Below are 17,071 nucleotides of genomic sequence, written 5' to 3' on the forward strand. Positions count from 1 at the left end.
CGTAAATATTTACGTAGACTAAGACAGTGAAAAATAAGGAACGCAAATGGCAGCCGCTGTAGCCGCCGCCATTTGCGTACGTGTTTTGGTTTTTTTTAACCCAGATGTGATAGGCTATGTAAACATTTATGTAGCCTATCACGGTTGAATACAGGGACGCAAACGGTGGCGGCTACGGCAGCCGCCATTTGTGTCCCTCCTACCCAGTGGCCGGATGTCCGGCTGCTGGCGGAGCCGGCCGGCGGCTCCGCGGAATCCCCGCGGAGTGGAGTTGGCTGGGCAGGACTCTGGGGGGAAGGACGGAGCACCTTCCCCCGTCGAGGATTCCGGGGGGAGGGACGGAGCGCCTCCCCCCCACCGCAAAGCAGATCTGGCGAAACGGTAAGTAACTTTTGTACATCCCTAGCTATCATATCTCCCCTCAGTCTTCTCTTCTCAAGGCTAAACATTATAAATCAGCTTCCTATAAGTTCCAGTTGACTTAGTCCTAGGTAAGCGAGTACAGGATTGCAGTATGAGTGACACTGCTGGAACTCTGTAACCTTTGTAACCTCCAAGTTTATATGTTTACGAAAAACTTCCACATTATTCCATGTGCCAACAAATCCATTCAAAAGCATACAGCACAAAACACCAAGTCTTTAATCCCCAAAACTACACAACTATTTCCAAGCACCCCAGTGATCTTTGAGCTTGTGTTTCTTTAACAGCATTCCCCCCCCCCTCACCTGGCAAGACATTTTTGAAAATGAGAGACTTTTTTTTGGTATGGCAAAGGCAGCCTGCTAAAAGACAACAATCCCAGTTGACATGCCCAAGCTTCTGAGTGTGCCTAAAATAGCTGTTTGGATCCCAGCCAGCTAGGAAAAAATGTCAGTTCAGTATCTTGGGTGCATTTTATCATTTTGTAAATGACTACTAAACATTAAATTGATTGCTCTGATTAGCAAGGGAAAAATCTAATGTAAGCATTGTGTATAGCATTCTGTTATAACCGGTATTTTCTCAATATTTTAAAAATAAAGTTTCCTTTTTTAAAACTTACAGATACAAGAACTCTTCCTTCAAGTTCAGTCACTAATACAGTGACACATATTGTGAAAAGTAATAAATAAATGTGGACTGCTTTATTAAATGTGCAGAGCAATTCTATATGTGTCTACTCAGAAGTAAGTCCCATTGAGTTCAGCAGGGTTTATTCCTAGGTACATTGGTATAGGATTGCAGCTTAAAACATTTTTTTAAATTTAACTTCAGCTGGCTTAGTAAGGACTTCTTCAAACAATTTAGTTGTTTACCAACGGGGCTAAGAATTTGCGTCAAAACCATTTAAGGTGTGGTCACGTGTAATTTTAATGAATGTGACCCCAGACTTTCCAAGGTGTTTGAGTCTGGGAACATTTACAATACATCTGTTATTATTTTGGTTCAGCAAAAACTTGTTTTACAGTTCCATTTGATGACTGCTTGTACAAATTGCTAAGAACGAAAGCCCCTATTACAATGCTAAGCTTACAATTATTTATTTATATGCAGCGTTTCTTTTGAAAGAGTTATGGTGACGAGGGGAGGGTTGGTTAAAGAGGAATTCTGCCCACCAGAAATGCTGGTGTCACACTTTTTGTCCAACCTAGCCACCATGGAAGAATATATTGGCTTACCACTTGTCACAAACAAGAGGCTGGGCCGGATGTCCTCCACAGTCCCCTTTCACCACTTTTTGGTCAGGCCCCAAGTTTGACGAGTGGGGAAAGGGTCAGTTTACTTGGGCCTAGAAGTCCAGGGGGCACAGGCTATGAATGAATCTGTCAGTTTTACTTTCTTCCCGCATTTGGATTTTTTAAATCTCAAGTTCTTTAAATCTCAAGTTCTTTCCATCCCATATATGAAGATATCTGATAAGCTTGGTAAATTCTTACCAAAAATGAAATGCAATGGAATATTTACTCATCTGCACCAGCCAAATACAAGAGGTACTACTTTTCCCAGCATGGGGAGGACCATGTTGTACTTGCCCGCGGTATAGTTGTGAAAAATGACGAGCCTGTCAGAAAAAGAGGTGGCGACCCTAATTCAGCACCACAAAACATGGTTAAATACACAGAGATTCAAACCTAGACTTTAAGAGCTAAGCACTCAAAGCCCTGGGCCTGGATGGACGAATCTGTTGGTTTTGCTTTCTCCCACATACAGGGTTTTCAAATCTCAATTTATTTCCATCCCGTTTGTGAAGAAATATGTGAATGTTGGTAAGTTACTGTCAAGAAATGAACTGAACAAAATTCTTACTCATCTTTTAACTTTGCTTTAGGTGACAGATTTGAATTTGATGGCAACTCTAGTCGAGAACCACAAAGAGTGCTGGATTCGAATGAAGGAGCTTCGATGCTTACTCAACATATTGGGAAGTAATCCGAAAATCGCCAGCTCTTACCTAGTGATGAGTGAACAAGCAATGTCCACATACACCAAGATTCTCTGAACATCAGCTTGATATTTTTCTCATCTTATTCTCTTTTCTTTTTTTAAATACTTTTTATTCTATTTTTTATCTTTATAAATGAAATAAACAGTACCAGCAACCTAGTCATTATCTGCAGTTTCCAATAATACAGTATTCTTAGGAGGACACAGCAATAACGAAAAAGAAAGAAAAAACAGAAGAAGGAAAAGGAAGAAAGCAAGCAAGAAAAAGAAAAAAATATAAAAAGCTACTTAAAAGGATTAAATTTAAACTCCATTACACACAAACTTCAAATATCGTTCTATTTGAAAGTTATACCTATAACATTGCCAATATTACAATTCAGTACAGCACAGATAATCAACCTTACATTTCAATATCATATCATCAGTCTTATAGCAAGGCAGCAAGCCAGCAATTCAATTCCAATAACCATATATTGCCTTTCAGTTAACATATAATAGTAAAGCTTAACAATTTAACCAGCCAAAAATATTACTAATCAAAGTCTCATAATAATGATAGTAATAATACTTATCTTGAGTATTATTCATCCATGGTCATTTGTGATCTCAGTTTTGATTTGAGCAAATGGGAAAATTGTGCAAATCAAACACGATTGAACAGGAAAATGTTGCAAAAATTTGCATATTTTCCAACGTTCTGCAACTTCCCCCCATAGACTAAAGCATGAAACTGTGCACTGCTTGTTCAATAAAAATCAGCACATTTTTCAAATGTGACTACATGCTTGACAATTCATGAACATTTTCAGAGGACATGTTCTCTTGCTTACATCTCCATTCAGGGTTGCAAATGGGGCTTGTTTGACTGTTTTGCAAGCATGAACGAAGTTCTCATGCACCCCTACTCTCAGCCATACATACTTTCCCTGAGAACTTCATTTGTCATCTTTGGAACTCCCTTCCCCGTTTTGCAACTTTCGACCACCTTCCCCAGAGAACTTTGTTTGGCTTTTTCAGTTTTAAGCAGGTCCTAAAGTTCCCCCCACTTTTTTGCTATGGCTTTGATTGATCTGTTGCTGGCCTTTATTTTATTTAGCTGCTGTTTTAATTTTAGTAAAGTATTATGTGTTATTGTTGCATTCTTTTTATTTTTTTCTTTGTACATCACCTTTGGATGGCTGATCCTGAAAGGCAGATCATGAATAATCTTTTTTTTAAATAGTTTAATAATCTACATCCAACCTTTTAATTTCATTTATTATATTTCTATACTGCACAATAGCCAAACCTTTCTGAGCAGGACACAAAAATTAACAACCCTAAATACATCATGATAAAACATATACATACAACATAACATAACATAACATAACATAACATAACATAACATACACAAATTTAGAACAGTTTTAAACAGCTAAAAACAACCATAAAATTTGTTGTTGTTCATTCATTAAGCTGTGTCCAACTCTTCGTGACCCCAAACCATAAAATACCAGGACCCAATAAAATAAATGACATTAAAAAGCCCCATCAAATGCTGTCAAATACCTGGGAGTAGAGGAAAGTCTTAACTTGGCACCAAAAAGATGACAATGTTGACACCAGGTGGACCTTACTGGAGAGAGCATTTGATAGCCGGTGGGGCGGGGGGCACCACTGAGAAGACCTTCTCCCTTCTGCTCTGATGATTGTCAGTACTACTAAATTATGAAAAATTCTATTTACCCAAATATGACAAAGGAACAGGAAATGGGAGAATATCCAAGGTTGATGGCTCCTTGGTTTCCTGCACCTCCAGTATTGTGGCTAGAAGACAAGGGCAGTAAGGGCAGAAATTCAGTATTTACATTGCTGTTTCACAGGACAGTTGGGTTAAATTTGGCAAATTAAATTTGGATTTAATTGGATTAAATAAGCACTTGGCAAATCACTTCATTGCTTCATAAAAGTTGAATATTGTGAAGCGGGTACATTTTTTATTCCTGTGTTGTCCAATAGAGAAAACATTCTCAAGTCTATTTGTTCCATTGGCTACTTTGTACCACTTTAAGGGTGCAATCCTATGCATGTTTAGATGGAGAAAAGGCCTACAGCTCCTAGCATTCCCCAGCCAGCCTTGCTGGCTGGGGAATGCTAGGAGCTGTAGGCCTTTTCTCCATCTAAACGTGCGTAGGATTATGCCCTAAATAACTGTTCTTCCTTCTTCACAATTTATGCTACAAGTACTCTTCCAGTTGTATGTTTGCCCCAGTAACTCAGCTGAGCTTGCCATTCATACTGAGCTCTCTAAATCTTTACTCACACATTTCAAACCCACCTTACCAACCCACTCCTCTCCTTAGAGACCCCTCCCATGCAGCTGCTTTGTTTCCTTTTCAGCATTGGGTATGCAGCAAAGGGATTCAATGGCAATCTCTGAAATTCTATTCCTGGCTCTGCCATTGATTCTTTGTGTCCCAGTCCAGCCAAACAGTGAAGTTCCTAACTGAAACATTTCAACCTCATGAATCTGACATAATTGTTCATGTGCTTTGTCACATAATTGCTTACCTGATTTTAGAAATGGTGATTTTACTGAGCACATGTTTTAGGATTATATGTATGCTAGAGCATCTTATTCTGGGCTGTATACAGATGCAGAGAGCATAGTGTGCATGCATGTGTGTGTGTGCGCGCACATGCGTGTGCATGCACACCACTGAGTAGGGGAAATACCGCAATGTACTGCTGCACCAACTTTAACCTCAGATTGATGCGGTCATTGATCTAGTGCTTAGAACCCTGGTGAATGCTTTGAAACTGCAGCCATTTGCTTCTAGGATATCCTGAATCTGGAATGCTGGACACTTAAGGAGAATAAGGCTGCAATTCTATACCCACTTGCTTGGGAATAAGTCTGGTTGAGCTTATTCCCAAGCAAGGACTTCGTTTGAGCAGATATGTATAGGATTGGGTTGTAACAGTGCAATCCTATATATGTCTACCCAGAAGGCAGTCCCACTGAATTCAACAGGACTTAATGCCAGCCAAGTCAGTCCAGGATTATAGCCTAAGATAAATGCTCTAAACATCTGGGACTTTAGAAAAAAGGTCAGTACAAGCAGACATGATAGAAGTATAGAAAACTATGTATGATGTGGAGAAAGTGGGTAGAGAGAAGATACTAGTCATCCCATAAAACTGAATGGTGGATGATTCAGGACAGATAAAAAGAAGTACTTCTTCACACAGCACATAGTCAAACTATGGAATTCCCTACCGTAAGATGTAGCGATGACCACCAACTTGGATGGTTTTAAAAAGGGATTAAAGAAATTCACAGAAGATAAGGCTGTAATGGTTCATAACCATTATGGCTATATATTTCCTCCAGTATGGCAGTATATCTCTGTATACCAGTTACTGGGGAACATGGCTATGGTGGTGATGCTGTTGCACTCATGTTCTGCTGTCAGCTTTCCACAGGCCACTGGTTGGCCGCTGTGTGAACAAAATGCTGAACTAAATAGGCCTCCAGTCTCACTCACTATTCATTTTCTTATGTTCTTGATTGAACTGAGACACGTGGATTCTAGGCTTGACATGTTGGATCCTTGATTTGGCCTTGAACAGCTGGTCACTTTTTCTTTAAGTCAGTTCCCCATGTATACTTTGGAAATAATGGTGAACTACCTCAAAGATTTGTTTTGATGGTGAACAACATAAAGAGATGAATACAATGCAAACGTTAAGTACCATCTATCTGATTATTAGAATTTGTAAAGAAGGCCTTGCAGAATCCCTGCAGCAACGGCATTAATAAGGGAGTCCTGCTGTGTCAGTCAAACTGTCAATGCCCACTGGCAGCATACCTAGGGGAGAACCTCTGTGCTTGATTACTTTCAAGTGTACCCATAAAAAGCTCAGGGTGAAAGCAGTCCAAGTTTCCAGTGGTCATAAGGAATTATAAAAACAAAATGTCCCTCAGATGTACCATGTGAAAGTGGCTTTTCCAGCACTTGGGTTGAACAACTGATTTTTATGGGGACATCTAAATGCCCCCCATAGACCTAACTCATATGACCACAAGGCAACTTGAGAGGCAAAGATGGTAAACTTAGAAAAATAGGAGAGAAATTTGTTCACACGTTTGAACCAATTCACGTACTGAAACCCTTTAGAAGTTATCTTTAGAAATGTGCACTTCTCTGATTTTTTCAGTGGAGTCCTCCAGTCAAAAAAATGTATACAAAAATACATATAATGAATTTATTTACTACATTTCTACAGGAATGGGCAAACTCACCCCTGTCCATGCCTCATGCCAGTCATTTGTCTCTGCTCTCCACTTGCCGCTCACCAGACTCCCACTAGCTGCTTGGCCATGCTCACAGTGCACAGTGAGTTGCCAGATGGTCCATAGGCACCTGGTGAGTGGAGCACGATGTCCCGCTCCTCTGCCAAGCTGCCATTCTGTGCAAAATGGCAGCTCTGTCTTTTCCAAAAAAGGCCAATTTTACGTAAATGGAGGCCATAAAAGGCCCATTTATGCAACATTAGAGGTGTTCATTCATTCATTCATTCATTCATTTCATTTCTATACTGCCCAATAGCCAAAGCTCTCTGTGCTGTTCACAAAAATTAAAGCCACAAAGTACAACATAAAACAATATGAAATATGAAAGCTTAAAACTACAATATAAAAGTACAACCAGAATAAAACCTAGCATAAGAACATAAGAACTTAAGAAGAGCCATGCTGGATCAGACCAAGGGTCAACCTAGTCCAGCCTCCTGTTCACACAGTGGCCAACCAGCTGTCGACCAGGAACCCATAAGCAGGGCATGAGCGCAACAGCACCCTCCCACCCATGTTCCCCAGCAACTGGTGTACATAGGCTCACTGCCTCTGGTACTGGAGGAAGCACATAGCCAACAAGACTAGTAGCCTTTGATAGCCTTTTCCTCCAGGAATTTGTCCACCCCCCTTTTAAAGACATCCAAATTGGTGGCTATCACTACATCCTGTGATAGAAAATTCCATAGTTTAACTATGCGCTGTGTGAAGAGGTCCTTCCTTTTATCTGTCCTGAATATCCCACCAATCAGCTTCATAGGATGACTCTGGGTTCTAGCATTTTGAGAGGGGGAGAGAAATGTCTCCCTATCTACCTTCTCCACACCATGCATAATTTTGTACACCTCTCTCCCCTTATCCTCCTATTTTCCAAGCTAAACAATCCCAGCTGTTGTAACCTTCTCTCACTGGGGAGATGCTCCAGCCCCTTGATCATTTTAGTTGCCCTTTTCTGTACTTTTTCCCGTTCTACAATATCTTTTTTTTATGTGTGGTGACCAGAACTGTACACAGTATTCCAAGTGTGGCCGCACCATAGATTTGTATAGGGGCAGTATAATGTTGGCAGTTTTATTCTCCATTCGTTTTCTAATTATGCCTAACATGGAGTTTGCCTATTTTACAGCCGGCTGTACACTGGGTTGACATCTTCATTGAGCTGTCCACCACAACCCCAAGATCTCTTTCCTGAGCAATCTCTGCTAGCTCAGATCCCATCAGGTTATACTTGAAGTTGGGATTTTTTGCCCCAACATGCATCTCTTTACACTTGCTTACATTGAACCGCGTTTTCCATTTAGATGCCCATTCTCTCAGTTTGAACAGATCCTTTTGGAGCTCTTCACACTCCCTTTTTGTTTTAACCACCCTAAATAATTTGGTGTCACCCGCAAATGTGGCCACTTCACTGCTCACTCCTAATTCCAGATAATTTATGAATGGGTTGAATAGCATTGGTCCTAATACAGATACCTGTGGGACCCCACTAATTACTTCCCCCCATTGGGAGAATTTACCATTTATTCCTCCTCTCTGCTTTCTGTTCTTTAACCAGTTACTGATCCATAAGAGGACTGCTGTCCATGACTGCCTCTTATTCCATGACTGCTAAGTTTGCTCAGGAGTCTTTGGTGAAGGACTTTGTCAAAAAGCCTTTTGGAAGTCCAAGTAAACAATGTCTACTGGATCACCCTGTCTACATGGTTATTGACACTCTCAGTCTCAAAGAACTCTAAAAGATTAGTGAGACAGGAATTACCTTTGTGGAAGCTGTGTTGATCCTTTTCCAGCAGGGCTTGTTCTTCTATAAGTTACTAATGCAGAGATTTAAAATACAGATTTAAAACAGTGGAGCTAAAAGACTAGAGTGCTACAATACTGGGGAAATAGACAGGTCTTCACCTGGGAGAAGGTCTTCACCAGGGAACTCATTCCACAGCCAGGGTGCCACAGCAGAAAAGGCCCTCTTAGAATCATGAAATCATGGAATAGTAGGGTTGGAAGGGGCCTACAAGGCCATCGAGTCCAACCCCCTGCTCAATGCAAGAATCCAAATGAGAGCATCCCTAACAGATGGCTGTCCAGCCTCATCTTGAATGCCTCCAGTGTGGGAGAGCCCATTACTTCCCTAGGGAATTGGTTCCATTGTTGTATTGCTCTAACAGTCAGGAAGTTTTTCCTGATGTGCAGCCGGAATCTGGCTTCCTGTCACTTGAGCCCATTATTCCGTGTCCTGCACTCTGGGATGATCAAGAAGAGATCCTGGCCTTCCTCTCTGTGTCAACCTTTCAAGTACTTGAAGAGCGCTATCATATCTCCCCTCAGTCTTCTCTTCTCAAGCCTAAACATGACCAGTTCTTTCAGTCTCTCCTCATAGGGCTTTGTTTCCAGTCCCCTGATCAGCTTTGTTGCCCTCCTCTGAACCCTCTCCAGTTTGTCTGCATCCTTCTTAAAATGTGGTGCCCAGAATTGGACACAGTACTCCAGATGAGGCCTAACCAGTGCTTAGTAGAGGGGGACTAGTACTTCCGAGGATTTGGAAGCTATGCTTCTATTAATGCAGCCCAAAAGAGCATTTGCCTTTTTTGCAGCCGCATCCCATTGTTGGCTCATATTCAGCTTGTGATCGACAACAATTCCAAGATCCTTCTCGCATGTAGTGTTGTTGAGCCACGTATCCCCCATCTTGTAACTGTGCATTTGGTTTCTTTTTCCTAGGTGCAGAACTTGGCATTTAACTCTATTAAATGTCATTCTGTTGTTTTCTGCCGAGCACTCCAGTCTATCCAGATCACTTTGAATTTTGTTTCTGTCTTCCAAGGTATTAGCTATCCCACCCAATTTTGTGTCATTCCTGGTAGCCACCTGCCTCACTTCCTTTGGCAGGGGCTCCTGGTCTAAATAGATGTTAGCCTTCAAGCACCTTGCCCAGGAAGGGGATGTTAGGAAGAGTGCACACAAAAATGCATATATTAGTAATAACATTAAAATGCATTACATTCAGAACATTGCTTGCAAAAAATGCATCTATTAGGCGAAATATATCACCAAAATGCATGTATTAGGAGAAATGTGCACAACACCGCATATGAATTTTCATGCGATTAGGGAAAAAAAAAACTCCTAGAATTTGGGACAAACTGAACTTCAGTTCAGAACAAATCTCAAAATTTGGGATAAACCAAACTTTGGGTCATCCCAAACTTAAGAATGGAATAATGAGAAACTGAGATAAATGAAAATTGACAGATTACACTTGTGTGAAAATGTCCTTTAGAAAAGCTCAGTAAGGGAAATGCACTGTATTTATTTAAAATATCAGGTGGGCAGGCTGAAAATGTATTGTCCTTCATTAGGGGAGCAATCCTACCAGGATAGGTGGCCGCCTTCAAACTCAGAGGTGACTGCCTATCCAATGCAGGGCAGGAGAAGCACGGAGGGGATTGTCCCCTCTGCACTTCAGCCACCCTGCATTTTCAGTTAAACAGCCGATTTTGGCTGTCTAGCCGCGGGAAGGTGGAGCAAGGGAAGCGGCTGCTGGATGACACGTTGGATGTGTTGTAACGGCATTTCCACCTTCCCCACCCTGGAACACCCCCCAGAATGCCCTGTTTTCACCGCTCCACGCTTCTCTTCCAAGTGCAGAACACAGGGCCATTCTGAGCTGCCTGTGAGGCAGCATGGGAGAGGGGGAAGGCCGGTTCTCAGGGAACCGATGTATCCTATGGCCATCTAGCATCTGACTAGCGGCCATAGCAATGCTCCCTAGGTGAATTTTTAAAAACATATTTTTATTAGACAATTTCAACAAAAGAAAAGAAAAGCCAGGGCCTGCAGGAGAAGCCACCACCACCACCACCGGGGAAGAGGCGTGCTTGCCGCCGCTGGGCCTGCTGCTGCCGCCGCCGCTGCCACCACCACCAGGCCTTCCTTGTGGACTTCTGCCTGGCAGACTGCCAGTCCCTGCAGGACCAGGCCCCCAGGTACCGAGCCAGCTGTGCTGCTCCACCTGCCCCTCCCTGGAGGAGCTACATAAGCTGGCTGGCTGAGGTGGCCTGGGAGAGCCAGGGCCTGCAGGAGAAGCCACCACCACCACCGGGGAAGAGGCGTGCTTGCCGCCGCTGGGCCTGCTGCCGCCGCCGCCTGCTGCTGCCGCCGCTGGGCCTGCTGCTGCCGCCGCCGGGCCTGCTGCTGCCGCCGCCACCTGCTGCTGCCGCCGCTGGGCCTGCTGCTGCCGCCGCCACCTGCTGCTGCCGCCGCTGGGCCTGCCGCTGCCGCCGCCGCCTGCCGCTGCCGCCGCTGGGCCTGCCGCTGCCGCCTGCTGCTGCCGCCGCTGGGCCTGCTGCTGCCGCCGCTGGGCCTGCTGCTGCCGCCGCTGGGCCTGCTGCTGCCGCCGCTGGGCCTGCTGCTGCCGCCGCTGGGCCTGCTGCTGCCGCCGCTGGGCCTGCTGCTGCCGCCGCTGGGCCTGCTGCTGCCGCTGCTGCCACCACCACCAGGCCTTCCTTGTGGACTTCTGCCTGGCAGACCGCCAGTCCCTGCAGGACCAGGCCCCCAGGTCCCGAGCCAGCTGTGCTGCTCCACCTGCCCCTCCCTGGAGGGGCTGCATAAGCTGGCTGGCTGAGGTGGCCTGGGAGAGCCAGGGCCTGCAGGAGAAGCCACCACCACCACCGGGGAAGAGGCGTGCTTGCCGCCGCTGGGCCTGCTGCCGCCGTCGCCGCTACCACCGCCACCAGGCCTTCCCTGTGGACTGCTGCCTGGCATTTTTAAGGGGATTTTAATTGTTTTGTTTGTTTGTTTTATTTTGTTGGGGGGGATTTTGTTGTGTTTTTAGGGGTGGGTAGCCTGCCTGATAGGCGGGAGCGAGGGGGCATGTGTCCACCTGATGGAGGCAGTGGGGGGAGTGTTGGGGGCCAGAACATACCGAGGCTGGGCGGCAGGCGCTGGCGGAGCGCTAGGGGCAGGCCATGCCAGGTAAGGGGAACAAGGGAGAGATGTGTAGTATCTGTCCCCTGCTCTGGGCCTGTCCAGAGCCAAAGGATGGCTGGGGGAGGCGTGACCCCATCTTCTGGCCTTCGTTTGCTGCTCTGCAATGCCAGGTCTGTTACCCAGAAAACCTCCCTCATCCATGACATGATCCTGGATGAGGGTGCAGACCTGGCATGTATTACGGAGACCTGGCTGGCCGAGGCTGCTGCTCCAACCCTTGCAGCCATGTGTCCAGCTGAATTTTCGTATGCACAGCAGCCGAGGGCTGGGGATCGGGGAGGGGGAGTGGCTGTTATCTACCGAGAGTCCTTGGTCTTCACCAGACCCCCTCTCCGGGAGACCAAGGTTGTTGAGTGCATGTACTGGAGGTTGGGCCCAAAGGGCAGTCTGGGGATTCTGCTCGTGTACCGTCCACCCCGCTGCACGACTGACTCCCTGGCCGAGGTGCTTGAGGTGGTCTCTGATGTGCGTGTACAGTCCCCTAACTTACTGGTGTTGGGGGACTTCAACGTACATTCGGAGGCCATCCTCACAGGAGCACCTCGGGACTTCATGGAGACCATGGCCTCCTGGGAGCTGCACCATATTCTAACTGGGCCCACCCATGTAGCCGGTCATGCACTAGACCTTGTGTTTGTTTCTGGAGAAGCGGGGAGTGATCTGGAAGTCGGGGGTATATCCACCACCCCCTTGTCATGGTCAGACCACTATCTGGTGATGTTGGACTTCTCGGTTCCACAACCCCTCCGCAGGGGTGGAGGACCCATTAAAATGGTCCGCCCCAGGCGTCTTATGGATCCAAATGGATTCCTGAACGCGCTTGGGGATTCTCTGGGGCATGCCAACGGCCACTCGGTCGAGACCCTGGTGGGTGGCTGGAATGCCGCAATTACTGGGGCATTAGATCGGGTGGCTCCGAAACGCCCTCTCCCCCTGAACAGGGCTCAGACTGCACCATGGTTCAATCCGCGGTTACGAGCTCTGAAACAGGAGGTGAGACGGCTAGAGCGCCGGTGGCGGAAGTCTCGCTCCAAAGATGATCAGACACGGGCTAGAGCTGTATCTTCAGCCTATCACGTGGCGGTGAAGGCAGCAAAAAAGGAATATTATGCTGCCTCCATCGCATCTGCAGAGTGCTGCCCCAGGAGGCTGTTCCAAGTGGTCCGGAGCCTGGTCGGTCCTGTGGCTCCGGAACCACTGGAGCATTCTAAGGCCTCCTGTGAGGCTTTGGCAAGGCACTTTGCAGATAAAATTGATCAGATTAGGTGTGTTACTCTGCACACTGTGGATACAGTTAGTGAGCAAGAGGCGGCCTGTGGCAAACCGGTTTTGTGGGATCGGTTCCAGCTTCTTCCTCCTGATGAAGTGGACAAGGTGCTTTCATCTGTAAGGCCGACCACCTGCTTACTTGATCCTTGCCCATCTTGGCTCATTATGAGCTGCAGAGAGAGACTGGGTGAGGGGATCAAGGCGGTGGTGAACGCCTCCCTTGAGGAGGGAGTGATGCCATCAGCCCTCAAGGAGGCAGTGATAAGACCGCTCTTAAAGAAGCCCTCCTTGGATCCTCAAGTTCTGAACAACTTTCGCCCAGTCTCAAATCTGCCATTTTTGGGCAAGGTGATTGAGCGGGTGGTGGCGGTGCAGTTGAAGGCACACTTGGAAGAAACTGATTATCTAGACCCATTTCAGTCGGGCTTCAGGCCTGGGCATGGGACAGAAACGGCCTTGGTCGCCTTGGTGGATGATATGAGGAGGGCTCTGGATAGGGGTGAATGCTCCTTCCTTGTTCTCCTCGACCTCTCAGCGGCTTTTGATACCGTTGACCACGGTATCCTCCTGGACCGCCTGGAGGGGTTGGGCATTGGAGACACTGTATTGCGGTGGTTCCGGTCCTTCCTCTCCGGCAGGTACCAGAGGGTAGCACTGGGACAGGAGGTTTCGGACCCGTGGCCACTTACTTGTGGGGTGCCACAGGGTTCCATCCTCTCCCCGATTCTATTTAACATCTATGTGAAGCCACTGGGGGCTATCATCAGGAGGTTTGGGGTGCAGTGTCATCAATATGCGGATGACACGCAGCTCTACCTCTCATTCAAATCTTCACCAAGGTTGGCCGTAGAATCCCTGTCCAAATGTCTGGAGACAGTGAGTGGCTGGATGGGGAGGAATAAGCTGAAGCTGAACCCTGACAAGACCGAGGTACTTTTGGTGGGAGACAAGAGGAGGCTGGGGGATGTTGACCTGGTGTTGAATGGGGTACGGCTACCCTTGAAAGACCAGGTCCGTAGCCTGGGGGTCATTTTGGACTCCCAGCTGTCCATGGAGGCTCAGGTGTCAGCTGTGAGCCGGACAGCGCTGTATCAACTCCATCTGATACGGCGGCTGCGCCCCTTCCTTCCCGACCATCTGCTCCCATCGGTAGTACATGCCCTGGTCTCCTCTCGTTTGGACTACTGTAATGCGCTCTACGTGGGGTTACCCTTGAAGACGGTTCGGAAACTGCAGCTGGTACAGAACGCGACGGCTCGCCTGATTAAAGGCAGCCGCCGGCGAGATCACATCACTCCAGTGCTGAAGGAGTTGCACTGGTTACCAGTTGTTTTCCGGGCCAAATTCAAGGTGTTGGTTTTGACCTTTAAAACCCTATATGGTTCCGGCCCAGCCTATCTTAAGGAGTGCCTCCAGTAGCACCAGACAGGCCGCTTAACAAGATCAGCCTCGGATGGCCTTCTCTCTGTCCCATCAGCCAGGACAGCTAGACTGGTGGGGACGAGGGAGAGGGCCTTCTCTGTGGTGGCCCCCACTCTGTGGAACTCCCTCCCTAGGGAACTCCGTCATGCCCCCTCTTTAATGAGCTTCCGTCATGCATTAAAAACGTGGTTGTTCAGGCAGGCATTTGGGGTGGGCTAGGGTATTTAAAAAAAAAAAATTATGGTAAAATTTTATTGTTTTAAATTGTTTTATGGTGGGTTGTACATCGCCCAGAGTGGCTGGGTGACCAGTCAGATGGGCGATTAATAAATTAAATAAATAAATAAATAAATAAATAAAATAAAAGAAGAAGGAAGAAATGTGACCACATAGATTTGAATATATCATTTTCAGTGCATACATATGAAATGTATACATACATACATACATACATATATATGTATGAAAATACAAGTTTCTAAAAACTATACATAAACAGCAGACTAAATATCCACACAAGTATCCATTTGCAGGTGGCATCTATATACCACCCATTTTTTGTAATGCCTTCTATCCATTGCATGATAGAAGGGAAGCATTTATCCTTCCAATATTTTATTATTGTTGTTGTTGTTAATTTTTATTGTGAAATATCAACAAAACAAAAACAAATAAAAAAGAGGGAAAGAAAAAAATGTAGCTACGTGCATTTGAATGTATCAATTTCAATGTATGCCTATGAAGTATGTGTGTGTAGACAGATCGACAGATGAAAATACAGCTTTCCCAGAATTATACATAAACATCAACAAAAGCAGACTGAATATCCAAATAAATATCCAGTCGCAGGTGGAATCTATACCCCACCCATTGAAATGTTGAAAGTGTTGTAAGGTCTTCAGTCCATTACATTATAGGAGGTAAGTGTTTATCCATCTAATGCTGTTGTTTTTAGTTAATGTTTTATTCTGAAATTTCAACACAACAAAAACATAATAAAAAAAGAAGAAAAGAAAAAATCTATGTCTATGAATATGTCTGTTTCAATGCATGCCTATTTATCATGCCTATCTATACTGATATGCCTATCAATGCATATCTATTTATCGACTGATTGATCCACTGATAGATACAGCTTTCTAAGAATTATACATAAATTTCAACAAAAGCAGACTGAACATCTAAATAAGTATCCATTTGCAGGTGGCATCTATACACCACCTGTTCAAATGTTGAAAGTGTTGTAAGGTCTTCAGTCCTTCCAATATTGTAATGTCAGTCTTTTCACACTCAGAAGGATGTGGATAATCGATTTGCATTGATCATGCTTTAACTTCCAGGGAGCAGGTAAATAGTTTAAAAGAGCATGTACATCAGGAAATATAAAGGAGAATTCCAATACAAAATTTATCTGTAAAATTAATAGCCTACTTCCAAAAAGAGGCAACTACTGGGCACTGTCAAAACACATGCTTATAAGAAGAATTAGCTGCATTACACCTCCAACAATTAATCGACTTAGACAAATCCTTATTAAAGAGTCGTTGCAGCATCCAATAGGCATGAAACAAAAGTTTTTGCTGAATACAATACAACTTGAGATCCATGGACACATCAGACATTATTATGAGAAATAAAATATGCCTTTCTTTCCCTCTCTTTTTGGGAAGGATGAGGATGAAAAGGGGGTGGGGTGGGGGGATGGAGGTTATGTTTGCAGTGAAGTAGCCACTGAAAAATGAAGTTTTATGGGCTCCCTTCCACATAGGAAGCTAACTGTTGTAAAGTGGGTCGTATCTTTGTGGGGAACTGCTTCACACAAATGGCTTCCCACTTGTCCAGCTCTATTTTTTGGCAACTTCAAATGTAACATCAGAAGCATGTCCAAGATCAGTAATAAGCATTCAGAATGTGATGTACAGAGGCCTGAGGTGGCAGATGCTGGAAAGTATGGTAGGGAGAGGGGTGACATTTCCCCACAAGTCTTTCCCTCCTGATGGAGGGCAGAGCTGTGTATGCCATGTAGCCTGCCTTAACCTCCTCAGCTAGCCTGCTGGCCTGAGGTGCAATGAAGGACACTTTCCCATTGCCAGTGTTGAAGTAAGATTCAACTGCCAGTGCTGTCCACTTCTGTACATGGAATGGGGGTGGGGACATCATCTTGTCTTTTGACTTGGGCAGCAAAACGTCTCCAGCCAGCCCTGACGATGTTGATCCTTTGTTGACATAAGTCAAGACAAAACCCAATAAAAAGCCGTTGAAAGGTGTTGTTTCACCACAAATGTCAGTAGTATAAGGATTGGTTTAGTACAGTTTGAGTACAGTCAGCTATTTTTGCTTTGCTTCATGGAGAGTGGATTTACACATTTTACCAGACATCCATTTAGGAGAAGTTTAGGGTCTTATTTTGTAAGTTTGCGTTTGACACCTCTTATATGCTGAAGAAACTACTGTAGTATGTTAAGGCTTGCCAAGTCTACCATTTCTCCCTTGGGACTTTGGCCTTTTGGCTCTCTCTGCTGGGAAATCTTATCCATTCTGCAGTTTTTCACTAGCACTAGTTTTAAAGCTTACGGCAGAAAATGAGAGAACAATTTGCCTGTACTAAATAATAGACCTGGCGCT

Source organism: Heloderma suspectum, chromosome 3, assembly GCF_057233095.1.
Source record: "Heloderma suspectum isolate Gila_16-S chromosome 3, 16-S_ref, whole genome shotgun sequence".
NCBI lineage: Eukaryota > Metazoa > Chordata > Lepidosauria > Squamata > Helodermatidae > Heloderma > Heloderma suspectum.